Source organism: Serinus canaria, chromosome 12, assembly GCF_022539315.1.
Source record: "Serinus canaria isolate serCan28SL12 chromosome 12, serCan2020, whole genome shotgun sequence".
NCBI classification, from domain to species: domain Eukaryota; kingdom Metazoa; phylum Chordata; class Aves; order Passeriformes; family Fringillidae; genus Serinus; species Serinus canaria.
Window position 1 is genome coordinate 16,016,616 of NC_066326.1, and position 16,420 is coordinate 16,033,035.

General features: G+C 46.5%; 1 protein-coding gene across 1 annotated transcript in view; it reads left to right on the forward strand.

Annotated features, from left to right (window-relative positions):
• The first annotated feature begins 369 nt into the window (after positions 1-369).
• Positions 370-16,420, forward strand: part of MAPKAPK3 (MAPK activated protein kinase 3) — an 84,946-nt gene continuing 68,895 nt past the window's right edge. Inside the window, exon 1 of the mRNA XM_050979540.1 lies at positions 370-717. The gene's annotated coding sequence lies outside the window, so the exon portion shown is untranslated. The remainder of the gene's footprint in view (positions 718-16,420) is intronic.

Consider the following 16,420-nt stretch of genomic DNA (forward strand, 5'->3'; position numbering starts at 1 on the left):
AGTCAGGTGGATGGAAAGGACAAGGAATTGCCTGTGTGTGTCCAAGTCATCCTGCAGGACAGGGGAGGAGAGGCTGCTCTTCTAAATTTGGAAAACAAGCAGTTTGGCTCTAGCTGTCCTAAGTTTGGAGAGGTAGAAGGATTTTGTGATAGAATGTGGTCTCATTCTTTATTCCCCCTCTGACATTCCCCCCCTAAGCTCTCTGGAACACTGGGAGTTTATCCCCCATGTCTGTAAGGATTTTCTCCTAATATATGGAATAGCTAGGGAAGGAGTTTTATAGCCTGGTCTTATAGTTACAGTAAGAGTCCTTGCTTGGCAGCACTTGCAGTCTAAATAATGCAAGATAAAACCACAGCTGATAAAACCCAGGGCACAAATCGAATGAAAGGTTAGCAAGAGGGCGGCTCAGACGTAAAACAAATTAGACATACTAACTATTTTTTTTTCCCTCTGGAATGGTTGATATTAGTAATGTGGGGAGAGGACTTTCCTTGGAGGCTTGTGTTGAATTTGCAGATCTGGTCAGAGCAGAGCTCTCTGCCCATCTGCTGCAGTGCCTCGGTCTGCTAAACCTGCACAAGGGGAAAGTCTGTGCAGCAAACAAAAGGCAGCTTTGACGTCAAGACCTGGGACTGTTGCCCTGACACTGGGAGGTGGAGCCCAGAAAAGAATCTGCAGCTAATAGGCTCTGGACTGCAGTGCACTTTGGCAGAGGTACAGCTACTATCCCTTCTTTCCAGGAATAATATTGTTTATTTCTATCTCACTCTCTGGCTAGAGTTACCTTACTCAGATTTCACTTCACCTGTCTCTACCACAAAGTCATCAGAGCCCAGGAAAAATTGAATCTGCAGACTCTGTGTTCTCAAAACCCCTTCTCTGAAGAGGGATACATCAATATTGCATTTTTCTTAGTTCTTTGCTTTGCTGAGTTCATGACTGCAAATATCTCTTACTGAAGCTTTTGCTGGTACAATTCAATAAACACCTGCACGTGCAGTTTGCTCTGTTTGTGTATGGCTGCACCATGTGCAGATGCTCAAGCAAGTACCATTCGTGCCTGCTGAGGAGGAGTGGTGGCTGTGGCTCTGTGTGTGTGCAGGATTCATGGTGTGACAGCAGTGGCTGTGTGTGTGTGTGGCAGCAATGGTTCTGTGTGTGACAGCAGTGGCTCTGTGTGTGCAGGATTCACTGTGTGACAGCAGTGGCTCTGTGTGTGCAGGATTCACTGTGTGACAGCAGTGGCTCTGTGTGTGTGTGTGCAGTATTCATGGTGTGACAGCAGTGGCTCTGTGTGTGTGTGTGTGCAGGATTCACTGTGTGACAGCAGTGGCTCTGTGTGTGTGTGCAGGATTCACTGTGTGACAGCAGTGGCTCTGTGTGTGTGTGCAGTATTCATGGCGTGACAGCGGTGGCTCTGTGTGTGTGTGCAGGATTCACTGCGTGACAGCGGTGGCTCTGTGTGTGTGTGCAGTATTCATGGTGTGACAGCAGTGGCTCTGTGTGTGTGTGCAGGATTCACCGTGTGACAACAGTGGCTGTTTCTGCTTTGCGCAAGTGGCTCTGTCCTGGGGACAGAAGTTTTTTTCTGGGAAGTTCCACAATGTCGTAACACAGCATGGTGCAAACCTGATGTTCAGTGAGTTTGTTACAGGGGTTTGATTGGTTCTGGAATTATTTTAAAAGTCTCTATTTTTATATCAGTTTCAGGTTGCCAGCCTTTCCTGAAAGGCAGCAGACTGTACAAATTGTTGAGTCATAGATCAAACCTATAGTAAACTGTTCCATATTTTCTGGTTTATTCATCTTTCTCTGCTGCTCAGTCAGTGTGTGTTTGCCCCCTCTACCCTTGGGGATTCTGTGCTTTTGAAAGTTGAGAAGCTGAATCCCAGCCTCTGGACAGGATGGCAAAGGCACCCTCAGGTGTAGCTGCATTTGGCTGCATATGATCCAGGGGGAGATGAAAGGGAATTTTATGACCAGCTTTGGAAAGCTTCGCTCCATAAATCTAATCAAGTTTGCCAGAGTCCTGTGAGTTGTAAACCCTGATCACTTGTTTTTTAGGTTGGCTGCAGGGAGCAACCTGTAAATAAGCATTCCCTCTGCTGCACTGGCAGTACTGCTACCCAGACTATAGAATTAGAGACTTTTTCACCAGCTCTTGTTCAACCCTTCCAAGATTTAGGCTCACAAAAATGCATTGCTCCTCTTTTTATGTATACATACCATATGGATGAGAAGTATTGAAAATACTCTACAAGATATTAATGGCATAAGAGTTTAGAGTTCTGTCTGGTTTGGAGATTTTATTTTTTTTAAGTCACCTCTTTAGAAGACATGAGTTCATTTTTTCCATTCAGGGTCAGTTACTCGGGATTGTCCCTGGTAAGATCTGACTTGCTTTGCTATGTTGGCAGCCATTTACTTCCTCCTCCCACTTCAAATTCAGGCATGGAGATTGTCTGTGTCAAAAAAACCCCAACACTTTAAACCAAGTTTTCAGCAGCTCCTCAAGTAGGAACATTTAACAGAGGTTGTTTTTCCCTTCTAGTTCCTAGCACAAGTCTGTCGAGGATCTGTAAATTTTCAAGCTTGGGTCAGAGCTGTCTCTGCTTCTCTCTGTACTTCCCTAATCTGAATTCCTCACTGTGTGTGTTGTAAGAGTTTCTTTGTGTGTCATTCTACACAGAAACCAGATCCCAAGTAAGAAGTTTCTTTTTAAACAGTGTTTCCTCTTACAATCTCTTGCCCCACTGTCTGATTGGGTGGTTGGCAGATGAGGGATTCTGCTCTTCCCTGATTTCCTGGAAGAGCCTGGCTGCTGGCTGAAGTGACTGCAGCAAGGAGGATGGGAGGGACTGTCTTGGAAAAAAGGTGGTGATGGATGAGCGTTAATGGAGAAGAAAGAGTTCTTGGACCTGATTTAATCTCCCCAGCCTTCCTAGGAAAGGGAGGAGAATGAATGCATCTCTCCCACGCAGCACTGTTCCAGCTGCCTCCCACCCATCCATAGAGGCACTAGCTCCATATTTCTATGTTGAGCAACAGAGGAGATGCTCCAGTCTGGACCTAAAACATCTTAACCATGCTGTGGTTTCTCACTGTGTTCTCCATTGCATTTAATTACAGCCTGTTCCTCAGAGCCCTTGTTGTCTCTATAAGCTGTCCTGTGAGATGAGAAGGTGTTTCTCTCTGGGTGCCACCCAGATGTTTCAGCAGGGGAGGAAGGAAAGGTGGAGCCCTTGGAGACACAGGGGAGGACTGGAAAGATGAGCACACTGGCTGGGTGCTCCTGATAAACTGATTGGCAGTGAAGTAATTAGCACTGGCACACTGCCAGTGCTGAGCATTGATGCAATTTGCTTGGATCAGGCTTTCAAGGTTTTTTGCCCAATCTTGGTTCCAGCAACCCCAGCAGGGAACTGCAGTTCATCACAGGAGAGGGGTGATAAACTGGTGTGATGAATCTCATGGCTGCCCAACTGTGATAGGTGTAGCTGGGGGGTGAAAAGTGGAGAATTTCTGATAAAGTCTGATAAATAATCAATAAAGTCAAATCCTGGCAATCCAAATGCTGTTTGGAAACCAGCTCTGTGGGGAATGACTCTATTTTATGCTATCTGGGCAGAAAGACCTGCTGGGGATGTGTATAGAATTAAAATCTGTGAGGTGAGCCTGGGCCACCAGTGTTTGCTGGAAAAATTCATCAGTTACCTGAGTGCTGGCTGAAGGAGTTCTCTAAGAAATGGGCTATGACTGTTTGAACAGACTTAGAGTTGGTGCTGTGCTTAAACTCTGAGAACCCAAAAGGACTAAAGAGGGATGTGGAGAACAGCTCTTCTCTCCTAGATGCTTCTTTTCTTGTACTCCCATCCCATGGGACATAGAGTACAAGGCAGGTGTCTGATGCTGTAGCAGTGATGAGCAACTTTAATCACCATCTTGAGGGGTAAATATTACTTATAGTTGTGCCTTGTTGGTTTTAGAAAGAGTACATCCAGAAAGAAGAAGTAAAGAAGAAACATCTTGTTCAGCTGATTCAGTTGTTTTCTGAGAAAAGGTGGAAGTTCTGAGGTCCTGTCAAAGGCAAGACAAAGCAGCAGCACAAAGTTATGGAGAAGGAACTAAGGACAATGATTGATCAGGCTTCTGTGTGTGCAGACTGGCAGCAGTGATGGTACATGCTGTATTGAGAAGTTAATATGTAAAGGCAGAGTTATGTACTCAATTTGTGCAGTTTTACGTTGCTTAAAGGGTGGAATTGCATAAGGGATTGTTTTTCTGAGATTCAAAATTTCACTGTTTTGGCTAGCAGAATTGGAGTGAAGAATAAGGAAAAATAATGGCTGGGTTTGTAAATAGAAAGAAAAAAGGATGGTGGTTTTATTTTTTGGAGTGCTTCCCGCATCTTTCTTCTCCCATATCAGTAAAATCACTTCATGTGTTCTGCCTGAGTGAGAGTTAAATTTGCTGTGTTGTCTGTAACTTATTAGCAGTTTGAGTTACAGCAGCTGTAACTTGAATAGATTGAAGACATTTTCCGTGTGTCTGTTGCATGTTTATCCCACACACACCGGACATTAATATCTAATAGGTAATTTTCTCCTAGGATCCTTATAGGAGAGCTGATGAGGCCCAGCTCCCACCTCCAAAGAATTTTCCTTAAAGCTGTTGCCCAGCTCATCTGATGCTGCCATTCTGCCACTCAAAAAGGGGGTTCTGCTTTACATGATGTTGGTGCTGAGGGGGTTATGAACATCGTTAACCTTTTCACGTATCTGGGATGAATCTGTAAGCTATTTCACATTCCTGGACCTGCTGTATTTTAGTCTCAGTTTTAGAGATGAGTGCTCAAGGAAACTACTTGGAATTTAAGATGAGGAGCTAAATTAAGAAAGAGTGAAAATAACTCAGTGTATGGGTGGAGGAAGAGGAGCATCACCTGTCAGCTCACATCCAAGGCATTCAGAGACTCAGGGAAACTGTTTGCTACTTATCATTGGGGGACTGGTTGTCAACACATTCAACATGAGTAACTCAAGACTTGCCACCAGAAAGTCCTCCTGACAGTAGACATCCTCTAGTTAGTCATATTTTGTGGATGCCAGCAGTAATCCACGGAAACCCCCTGTCCTAAGGGCTGCAGCTTAAAAGCAACTGGTTAAGACAGCTGCCTCTGGTGATGTTGGTGTGTATTTTATGTCTTTCTGTGTCAGAAAGAGGCTTGGATCTGAGGGAAGTCAGGCTCTGCATTCCTATAGGGTCACTGTAGACATTGTGCTGCTGGGTCAAAGCCAGTGCAGGTTTGTCCAGAGTCAATGTGAGTGGGTTTTCAGCAAGAGCTCCTGGCCTTCCCCATTTGGCATGTTCTGACCTCTCAAGGTGTCATGGCATGTGGATTTTTGCTGTTTGTTCTCCACTTGTGTAGCAAGGGATGGTTTCATTTGCAGTTGTTCCTTCTGGAAAAGTGAGACCAAGTTATAGACCAGTGTCACGGTCCTCTTGATTTCTGGCTGTTTCTTTGGCCACTACAACCAGGAAAAGGACTGTCTACCAAACAGACCATGGGGCTGTGAAGAGCAGGCCAGAGTGCCTTTTGGGCACTGTGCATGCTCAATGGCCTGATTTTACAAAGCACATCTCAAGGTGTGCAAGTATGTGAAGTTCCAGCCTGTTGAGGTTTCCAAGAAAAGTAAGCTGATTATCCAAGGTGTTTCTTTGGATGTTGTGGAAAAGGCAGTATTGCACATCACTTGCTTGCTCCAGTTTCTCCCCACCCATTTAAGCTGGTGTGTGAACACAGAGGCCCCAGGTACCTGCTCTCTAACAACAGTGCTTATTGCTGGAATTCTTCCACACAGACCAGTGCCTCACTCGTCTGTGATTCATGGCTTGAAAGGATTGGTAGTGTGTTCTGGGATCGTTGTACAGTCTAAATCTTGACGTTTTATTCTTTTTCCTCTTGTGTGTAATAAATAATATTTAAGGAAGCTGTTGAGAAGGATGTGGGATTGAAAGCCCTCTTTCGTCCAAAAGCCCTCCCTACCAATATGTGTAGACAGCTGTAAATATTTTTCATTGCAGTTGTCACACTTGGTTTAAGATCCCAAAGGTGAAAGTCCATAGTAAAGTTTCTGTTTTACCCTAATATGCTTCTTTGACCTTATGAAAAACTAAATAAACACACAGTATTGTGGCCTTGGGGACAGGCCAGGAAAAACGCAGTAAATGGAGCAATATCATCACCTTTCATGGCAGTGCAGATGATTGAAGGAAAAGTATGTGCTGTCAATAGCAGGGAAATCCATTTAGTTTATTTACTTTCCTTCAGCTCCTGATTTTCATCCACCATGTCCTGGGTTTTTCTGGCTGTTACTTGTCAGCCAGGTGCTCAGCAAGCTTCCTTCTGTAAACTCTAAATGTCTGCAGCTAAATGCTGTGCTGGGGGAACCCAGACACTGGCCAGGTTCCTTCTCCGTCGGCTTGGCAGAGTTTTCTTGAGCCAGAGAAATTGCATGGGATTAGCTAAGAACTTGGTCCCAGCCATGTCTTGGCTCATGCTATAGCCATCTATTTATCTAGAAATAAATTTTATAGCTAGGTGTGTGCTTGGCTGTGCACAGAGCTGGTTGGAGCCGAGTTAGGAGCCGAGAGCCTCAGGCTCCTGAAAAAGCCTGAGGTAGAAAAGGTGCTCTGTAAAATGAGGGCCCAGGACTGCCCTGCTGTGTGCTCCTTGTGCACAACTGCCCTGCTGGTACTGGAGATTATGCCCAGCCTGGATTGCCTGTGCTAGGCTCAGCCTAGTTCAGACCTCTCTGTTGCATGGCACATTTCCATCTTGGCGATATTCATTATCGCTGATGGTTCCTGGTATGATGTGTGCTGACGCTAGAAAGGATTTTCAGAGTGATACTCGGGCGTGGCTGCTGCCTTTGGCAGAGTCGTTTTCAATCGTAGGGGCTGAAATTACTGAGAGCAAAGCTGGGCTAGGGCAGGGCAGGGAAGGCAGCGCCGGGCAGGGGAGCTGGGGGAGAGGTGCGAGCCGCTGCTGCCAGTGCAGACAGGCTGCAGCTGGGCAGCATCTCCGCCCTGCCAGCGCTGAGAAAAGCAGGTCAGAACAATCCTTCTGGGACTGACGTGAAGGAGAGGGCAATGTCTGGAGAGCTGAAGGGTCTGTGCGGTGTGGCCTCTCTGCTGCCATCCTCCCTCCCCCGTGCCGTGGCCTGGCCCCCCCCCGTGTCCCCGTTGCCGGGGGGAGCGCAGCCCCGGCGGTTCTAGGAACAGCTCGGCCCCAGGCAGCAGCCGCCAGTTCCGGGAACCGCGGCCCCGGGCCCTGCGGGACGCTTCAGGGAATTCTCGCTGCCATTCCAAGCATGGCAAAAGAGCTCGTCCGGTGACCTGAGGCTCCCCCGTGGCCGGGGGCAAAAGCTTGGAATCAGGCCACGGCAGTGGGAAGATTACCAGAGACTGGAGGGGCTGGAGATTTATGCCCGGCTCAGCTCTTTACTACAGAATGTTGTTTGGCTTCTTGAGGGATCCAGAGAAGGAATTTGCTACATAAGAGACAGCAGTAGTGACCACAGGAATTTAGAAAAGGGATATGGAGTTAAAAGGTCAAAATTTCCCGCCATCAGTCATCATCTCCATGGTAGGAGTCAGAGAGGGTGCCAGGAGCTCAGACAGAGATTTTGGGACCCTGAAACATCCCAAAACCACGTGGCCTTGAATAAGTGAAGCAAGACAGACTGACTTCCACTGCCTGGTGCTGCTGTCCCACATTTTGTGCTTCCCAGTGCCACGACTCATCAGTCCTTGGCCTGTCCTGGGTTCAGGCCTCTGCTGTGTGTTCCCTCCTTCCAAAGCAGGAGACGATGGGAGCTTTTCTCTCAAGCCCTGCAGAGCTTCTAAGGAAAATACTCAGCATGACACTGACAAATTAATGTTATTTTTGCTGCCCACTTAAAAGTTAAAATTATTTCACATACTGCTGGCAGCCTGGGAAGAGTGAGTTTCTCACAGCACTTGGCTTTAAACACATCTTTTACATGCAGTTACTGAGTTGCTTTGGGTTGACTTCAAATTAGCAGGGAATTGAGGAAGTTGTTAAGTTGGATATTGGCTTCCAAAGCACTTTTCTCAGTCACTGTAGCAATGCTGCAGACAGTGCCTGCCTTCTCAGATTTTGGGTAGGGCATGTGTGGTGGGTCTCTCTTTCCTGGAGAGTTGAGCTAACCTACCATGAGTTGCTCAAAGACAGGAGGGAAGGACTCACATTTTCTAGCCTTCTAACCAGACCAGATGAGTCTCCTAGGCCTTGCCTTCACCACTGCTGTGAATTTCATTGGGATGTTATCATTTTGCACACTATTTCCAGCCTAGTCCTTCTCTTTCAAGACCTGTAAACTCTGTACCAACTCTCACCCTGAATTTCACTGCTCTTTTTTGACTTGGGCTGACAACCACAGCTCTGTCACATTGTGCTCCAGACAGCAAGTGTGTTGTCCTCTGGGGCTGTTTGTTTAATGCTCTCAGCTTTCCCCTAGACTGTTTCTTTAACATTTAATGCCTTTCTCAGGTATCAGTCAGCCCCCAAACCTCTTTCTCCCCATTTATTTATTGCAATTCTGCTTCTAATGTTTGATTAGACCTTCTGATACTGCTTTTGCATCTTTCCTCCTCTGCATTCTTTGTTATTTCCTCTGTATTTTTCCACTGTGGAGAAACTTCCACAAAATGAGAGCCAACAAAGTCTTTTCAGCTCATATATGCCCTGAGTTTGGGAAGAAGCATATGCTCATGTCTGAGGGGGAGGCAGCTGTTCTTGCTCTTCATGTAAAAGACCTTCATGCATTCACAGGATTATGAGGCTAGAGTAGCTGTTTTATCAAAGCCATAGCAACTTCCTTGTTGCCTTTCATTTTCTTAGTCTATTATATGTGTTTGGTTTCTATGAACAACTGATTAAAATGCATAAGAGTAGCTCTTTATTAAGGTTTTATTAACATTTAATTTGCTTTTCAGTTTTTGGTACGAGATCAAAAGGCTTAGCTCTTTCCTAGAAAGATAACAAAAGAGTTGCAGTGCTGTGCTAGGATAATGTTCCTCTAAGAACTTCATGTGCTCTGCAGGGACATGGGCAGAGGCCCCCTGCCATCAGGGGTACATGGAGGGAGGGCACAGTGGAGATCACCAGATCTTGGGGTCTCCAGGTGCCACAGGCAGGAGCAGCTCTGCCAGCTGCACTTGGAGCATCCTTCCTGCCCATGGTCTGCAGGGGTTTCTCTTGCTTCTTGCTCACCTAGAAACACCTGAAATCCTGAACTCAGCCCCTCCAGTCCACCCTCCCTCAAGCCCTCTCCCTGCTGTGCTTTTATACCACAAGTGTGAGTGCTGGGCAGAGGGTGTTTCCTTGGCACAGCTTCTTCCTGGTCTCCCCCAGTTTTTGCTGGTGTGTAGCTGATGCAGGTGCTAGTGAATAAAGCTGTTGAAGAAAAGATTGCCTGTGAACTCTTCAGCTGGAGTCTTCCTTTTCCCCTATACAAGTTCAGCTCCCTTCTTGTTACTTTTCTGTGCAGAGTCATTCAGGAGCTGAGAGATCAATTATATTTGCTTTGTTTGTAGATGCTCTGCTCTAAGGGAGTTATTCCCAGTTCTTTCAGAGCATCTCCACTGAGCTTGAATGTAGCTAAAGAGCAGAAGTAGCTTTTCTTTCATGTTTATGTTTTTACCTTGCTCACCAAATATCCTCCTTTTGGATGCAGGCATTTGTTTAAAATACCCAGGATCCTTGGGTTTGTGACTTGTTGCTTTGCTATAGCAAAGAGACAGGAGGAAGTTGAGAAGAAACCAGAAAATTCTATATGAAAATGGTGGGGGGGAAGATATTTTCTTTCTTCTCCCATTTTCTCTTTCTGCAACTGATGCAGATGCTCGGTGTCATTCTCTCAGTTATCAGCTGCTGCTCATATGGATAGACCCTGCATTTCAGCTGTTGCTGACTGCCAAGAAAGAGGGGTGATTTGACACAGAAACTTCTTGCTGTTGTTGTAGATCAGTGGCAGAGAAGTAGAGCAATTATATTGTTTGTCTGTGAAGTCTCGAGGGATTTTTGATCCATGCATTGTTGCATTTTCTATTGACTTTCCTCCTAGCAAAGGTTTGCTTTGAAGTTTGCAGGTAACTCATTTGTTACATGTGTCTGCAAAGGGTGAAACAAGTCTCAACTTTTCTGGCTGCTTGCTTTCAAACAAGCTGTGCAATGATTCCTCGGACGAGCTGTCAAGGAGTTAATTTTTTTATGAATTTGTTACCTAATCTGAAGGATAAGGAAGATGTTCAGCTTACTTTTCCTATGGGAAACTGGAGTCCTAAAGCAAACAGATCCTCCCCCTCTCTAAACACTCAAATTTATTGCTATAATACTTCCTTTGTCCCATAAGAGAACCCCTTTCTTTCAGATATTTTATGTAATATAATTCCTGCCTGAGCAAGTTTCGTTGTGAGTTATGAGCAATGCCTGGAATTTGGACAGTGAGCATGGCTGTGTCCCCTGCAGATTGGACTGGCTGCCCACAGCCCTTTGGCTAACTGCATTGTGCCATGGGCTGTTTTTGCTTTTCCCCTTCTTCCTCTGGGGTGTTCTCTGTGCCACCCCTTCCTCCTCTAGGGTGTTCAGTGGAACTGATTTCAGTGGAAAATCCCACTTGCTGGGCTCCATGGAATTGCTGCTGACAGCCAGGGCTGGCACCCCAGGGAGTATGGAGCAGCTAGAGACAAGTGGGAATAGTTAACAGTGTAATGTTTAAAGACTGTCCTGGTCCTTTTGTGGTTTCCTAAAGAAGGTGCAGAAGGCATGACACTCCCTGCCTCCTTAGCCAGGGGAGACATCTGTCCAACCTAAATTAGTGCTGTCCTTGGAAGAAACTTTTCCCTGTTTTCCCTGGCTCCTGGGTGGGGTTTGAGGAAGGCCTGTGCAGATTTCTTGCTCAGCAGTGGATAGGAAGCTTCCAAAGGTATTCACAGCACCATATGGCTCCAACATGATGTAGTGCCAGTGTATTAATTCCCTCCTGAGACTGGGTATCTCTCCCTCTTTGTTTGCCTTCTTGTTTGTTAGTTTATTCTCCTGTTGCATGAGACTGTCTGGGAGAAGGCTGAAGGGAGCAGAAGCAGGTGAAATGTTTAGAAACAAGGCAATTTCCTGGAATAAGGCATTAGCAGTTGTCTTTATCGACTGTCTTCCCAGTCCCAAGGGGATGTTTAAGCAGCTCAAAGGCTGTACAAACCATCTGTGATAACAGTAAAGGGCAATGCAGGGGCCGATGCCCCACTGGCACAGCCCTCCCTGACCCCACAGCTGGAAACACTGAGCCCCTAAAGCTGCCAGGATGCAAATGGGGGGTGTTTGCATGCTTCATTCCCCCTGTCTGGCAGGAGGTGCTGCAGTGGCACAGCTCAGAGCCATCTGCTCCAGCAGCCTGGAGCAGGAGAGCACACACCACTGGAGCTCCACAAATAAAGGCTGTGGGCTCACTGTCCTTGGCCTTCCTTCCCCCACTTCACTGCGTGATCACTGGAGATGGGTTTGCACAGTGAGCAGCAATTCCTGTCTCGGGGTCAATTCCCAGTGGATTTTTGCCCCACAGCTTTCACTAAAACTGTGTGAGGCTTCCATCTTACCTCCTTTCTGGGCACTGCTTCCCAAACTGAGACACCCCCCCGCCTTGTCACTGTAAGGTGAAGGCTAGGTGTGGTTCCTTCCAGACTTCAGGGAAAGTTCATTTTTGGCTTTGTGTGCTTCCCTAGGCAATATTTCCAGCTGATCCATCTTCCTTTCTGTGTTTTCTGTGTTTCATAGAATTTGCTCTTAGAGCAAAGCAGTAGATTTTGGTTGGGTGGAGTGTTTTCCTTTTTTTTTTTTTTTTTTTTTTTTTTTTTTTCTTTGTGATAAAGCTGTTCAATTATTTTCCTTAGAAATCCCTCCCTCGGTGCACTGATTGGGCGTGTGGCAGAGGAGGGGCTGCTGTCAGCATGGCTCAGTTCCTGGAAGAGCTGAAGCGCAATGGAAATGACCCCAGGGAGCAACGGGCTTTCCACAGAAACCTGATGGGGGAAGGGCTGCCTGAGCCTGGATGGCTTTAAGAGCTCATTTAGCTGCCTTTCTGCAGCCTGACAGGGAAAGGGAGGGAGTGAGTGTTACACACAGCTTCAATCACGTCAGTAGGGTCTTAATGCAGCATCCTGTGCAGTAAGGACATTGGGCCATCCTTTTGTGGTTCTGTGCCCCCAGGCACCCTGTGGGTGCTGTCAGCATCCTGCTCTTCTTCAGAGACCCAAAAGCTCAGCAGATAAATTTGCCACTCCTTTCTTAAACTAGAGATTTGTAATTCTACATCATATTCCCATTTGTGTGATGTTTTCCTTCACCTTTCACTATTTACTTGCACTGTTCCTGCTTCTCCTGCAATTCATGTTTGTTCCTTTTAAAGGAACAAACATGAATTGCAAATTTTGTAGCTGTGATTTAACCTTTTTCCTCACTTGTACTTCTGGGCTGGGTTGGTGATAAGGCCTGAACTGATCTTTTTGGATCAGTCATCCCACAGATGTTTTGATATTTACAGAATCACTGGTATCTTTTTTTATCTGGACTAAATATCTGTTGCCTTGTGCTTGAGGGCAGCCAGGGAAGAAGGGAAAAATACCACCTCAGTCCTTATGGCAGGGGCCTAAAGGAGGTCACATTAAATGAAAAATCTGCCTGTGTTACAATCTGGAAATAAGATAGCAGTGGAAGGATCTGGAAGGTTCTTCCCACCCCTGCTTGCTTTGGGTGCAGTGTCCTGTGGGTGCAGCCTGAGGTGTGAGCAGGCACAGGATGCTGCTGGTGCCTTGTCAGACTGAACCTGCCTTGTAGGAAAATGCTGCTTTGCATGAGAGCATTCCTGAAGGCTGCAAACCTTTGGAGATCATGGTTTCAGCTGCCCTGAGCTCAGGAAGGGCAGCTGAAACCATGTCTTTGTTATGAAGTGAGAGTGAACCAAGGCAGTGCCTGGATTTCAAGTGCTTGTGCTCTGTGTTCTTGGTGTCTTCCTAGAGGTTGATTTTATGTAACTCATTGAAATGACTGAATTACCTTGTGCCTGAAACTGAGACCAGAACATGGGGGATCTGGGGTGCTCTGAAGTGCAGGGATTTGCCACCCTTCTGCAGGCTCTGCTGGGCTCTCAGGAGGACTCTTGCTCTGAGGAGTTATGCACTCAGGATTGATTCCCACTCCTGTAGTGTGGGGTGAGCCTCACCTCAGACTTCAGGCATCACTGGCACTAAGATTTAAAGTTTTCTTGCCTGCACAGGTGGCCTTTCAGAGTTTAAGCAGAAGAAAGAGATACTGCTATTGATGTCACACTTGATCCATAGATCATGCTCAGCCAGCAGCAAATATAACCCTGCTTCTTGGCTAGAGAAAATCAGAAAGGACTCTCTCTGCCCCAGGAACTTGAGTTTCCCCCACTGGCTCCTCCATTCCCACATCAAAGCCTTTTGTTAGGCTGACTGTGACCACTGCTACACAGAGTGGTTGTGACCTGCCCTTCTCTACACACTTGGGTGACTTCGCTGGGAGCTGCACCACATTTTCCACCATATGGGAGGAGTTCTTCATAATTACAAAGTATTAGTGTACCATATAGAAAAGGCAAAAAGTACTTTTCCAAGCAGGGGGATTGAGTACAATTTAAAATTTCTTTTTCCAAGCTCATTTGGTCAGCTTTGGAGACTCAAAAAAATAAGAATAGTACTTATATAAATGTGTGTGTATATATATTTTCATATATATAGATAAATAAGTCTAATACTTATAACAAAAGAACTTGACATTTAACAGCACAGAGAAGTAAAAGTAATCAGATATGTTGTATGAAGACAGCATGAAGAAATGCTGGTTGTAGTTGTTTCCTTTCCAGGCAAATCCTCTTAACTCTCTTCTGTCAAGTAAACACAGGGTGGATGAGGTGTTTATCATAAGAAGTGTGTAGCTAGATGTAATTAGTAACAGGATCCAACTTTCCATGAAAAACTTATTAGCAAGGAGTCAGGCCTGTTCAGGTCCTGCAGTGCTGCCCTGCTCCTGCTCCATCAGGGTGAGCTCCCAGGGAGCAGCAGCAGTTCCTTGCTCAGCAGAGCTGCCTCCAGCACGGTGGGGAGGAAGGGCAGTACGGAGCACAGCACTGGGGTTTGTGCAAGAGCAACAGAGCACAGGGTGCGAGCTCTGGGATCAGAGGTCAAGCCAGAGTTTGCAGTTTGAGAGGGAAAGGACCAAGAGAAGACTTTCTGTGGTGAGAAGCCGGGGACAGCTTTGCCTCCTGGGCATAAAGCCAGGATCAGAAATGTGGCATTGATTGCTGTGGGGACAAGGGAAGCCACTGGTGCTTTCCTTTATGGTCCTACCCCTCCGATGCACTTGTCTCCTCTGGCAGTGCAGGGAAGAAGGGAGCTTGGGCCACTTGCAAATTGCTCTTGCTCAGATTTGAGGCAGCGTTGCAAGGGCAAGAAAGAGTCACCTTTGCACAGAGTAACTTTGGGCCTGGCTCGCTTTGTGTCGAGGTTGCTGGTGTGGGGCTGAGCTCAGCGGAGGCGGCGGCGTGGAGAACCAACCCCTTCGCGTGCTGCCATAAGCAATTCTCTGGGATTGCTGTCGGGCTTGTTTGGAAGCTGCCCTGGTGAGACTCCTCAGGCCTGGGTCGAGCCCTGCCTGTTCTGGCGCCGGGCGCTTTGCCCACTGTCCGCAAAGGCCGTTCCCGCTGCGCCGGCGCCGGCCAGGCGCCAGGGAGCCTCTGGGTCAGAGGAGGCAGCCTGGGGGACTTGAGCACATTTTGGTCTCCTGGCCCCTCACCCAGGGTCCTTTCCAGGCCACCCATGGGCAGCCCCTTTCTCCACATCACTGTCTGTAAATCCATTGACCCAACGGGAAGCATTCACGTAGCCCTGTGGCATCCCTGGGGATAAAGGAATCATTCAAGCTCTGTTCTTGGGTGGTTCAAAGGGTTTTTGACAAGGTGCACAGGATTGCTTTTAGTGTAAGATAGGAGTAGGAGCTGCCTGGTGCACGCAGAATAACTGGTTTGAGTGAACACAGCTCTGGTTGGGCTGCTTTGACTTTGATGTAGAAGAAATGACCCACTTTCCACAGGGACAGCTGGCCTTTGAAAACAGAAGTTAAATTGTTCCTTGGTAACTGTGTAGGGTTTGAAGCGCCTTTAGCATCCTAGTTTATCCTCAGCTGCTGAACCTTGTGGTTGCCTTTGTGCGTCTCAAGGGCAGGCTGGTCACCACTGATAATTTTGTATCACTCAGGTATTTTCTGATGATGTGGAAGAAGATCTCCAGCATGGAGAGCAGAACGAGGAATAAAATGAAAACTCCACCCATTCAGGTACTTCTGTCAAGTACCATGCAGGAGATGTACATTGGGTCCTGCTGTCCTCAGCCTTTTTGTTCCTGCCTCCCCACTGGAGGTCATGGAGAGGACACACAAAGGCCCAACATCTCTGCAAAACAGAAAGAGGAACCAAAGAGGAAACTTCCTCTATTTGCTAATTTTCCTTATGTTCCTTGAGCATGCACATAGTTCAAGTGGGAAAGGAGGAGAAAAAGAAGAAGTGTTGCTAAGGTTCATAGATCTAAACAATCAAAAAATTCAAAAATTCAGAGATTTTTCAGTGCAGATGGACAGTGTCTGACATTTTGCTGTAGTGATAGTCATTGCTTTAACTATTTACAGTTTTTCTTCTATTCTTCTACCATTCTCCTTTTCCTTGCTGCTGTTAGAAGGTATCCCAGCCATGGTTCTTTCAGGATAAGGGTCAGGTTAAGGGGTTTGTGTCAATGGGGCTGGACTTGAGAACACATTTCATGCTGATTTTTAACGTAATCATCTTGGCATATCACTGGTCCCAAGGTTTAAAACTGGGGCTGGGAGGTGAAACTTAAGAGGTCTGTAGGAACCATCTTTACTCACTGGCATTCTTCACATAGGTGGACTTTTGGGGGTGTCTTCCCCAGTAATGAGTTGCACTCTTTCTTTGGCAGTAATTCCAGCTGGCACGAATACCTCATGGCAGAGAAGCTAAAGGGCCTGGGTTTTCCCCTTTTCCTTTGGTTGGCAGCATAACATATAAACCTCATTTGACTTACTTCCCTTTGCATCAAAAAGCAATCTCTACAAGGCAAAACAGACATGAAAAGTCTGTGTTCCCTGACAGAACTTGAAGTGCTTCCTTTTGTAGGCTTTAATCACCAGCTGCCTCCAAACAAGCACTGCTGCACTGATTATATCAGCATTAGGAAGGCTGGAGGGAAAGGGTAAAAAAAAAATAATTCCTTTATACTTTGGTTGCTATGACATCATCATTTGAAG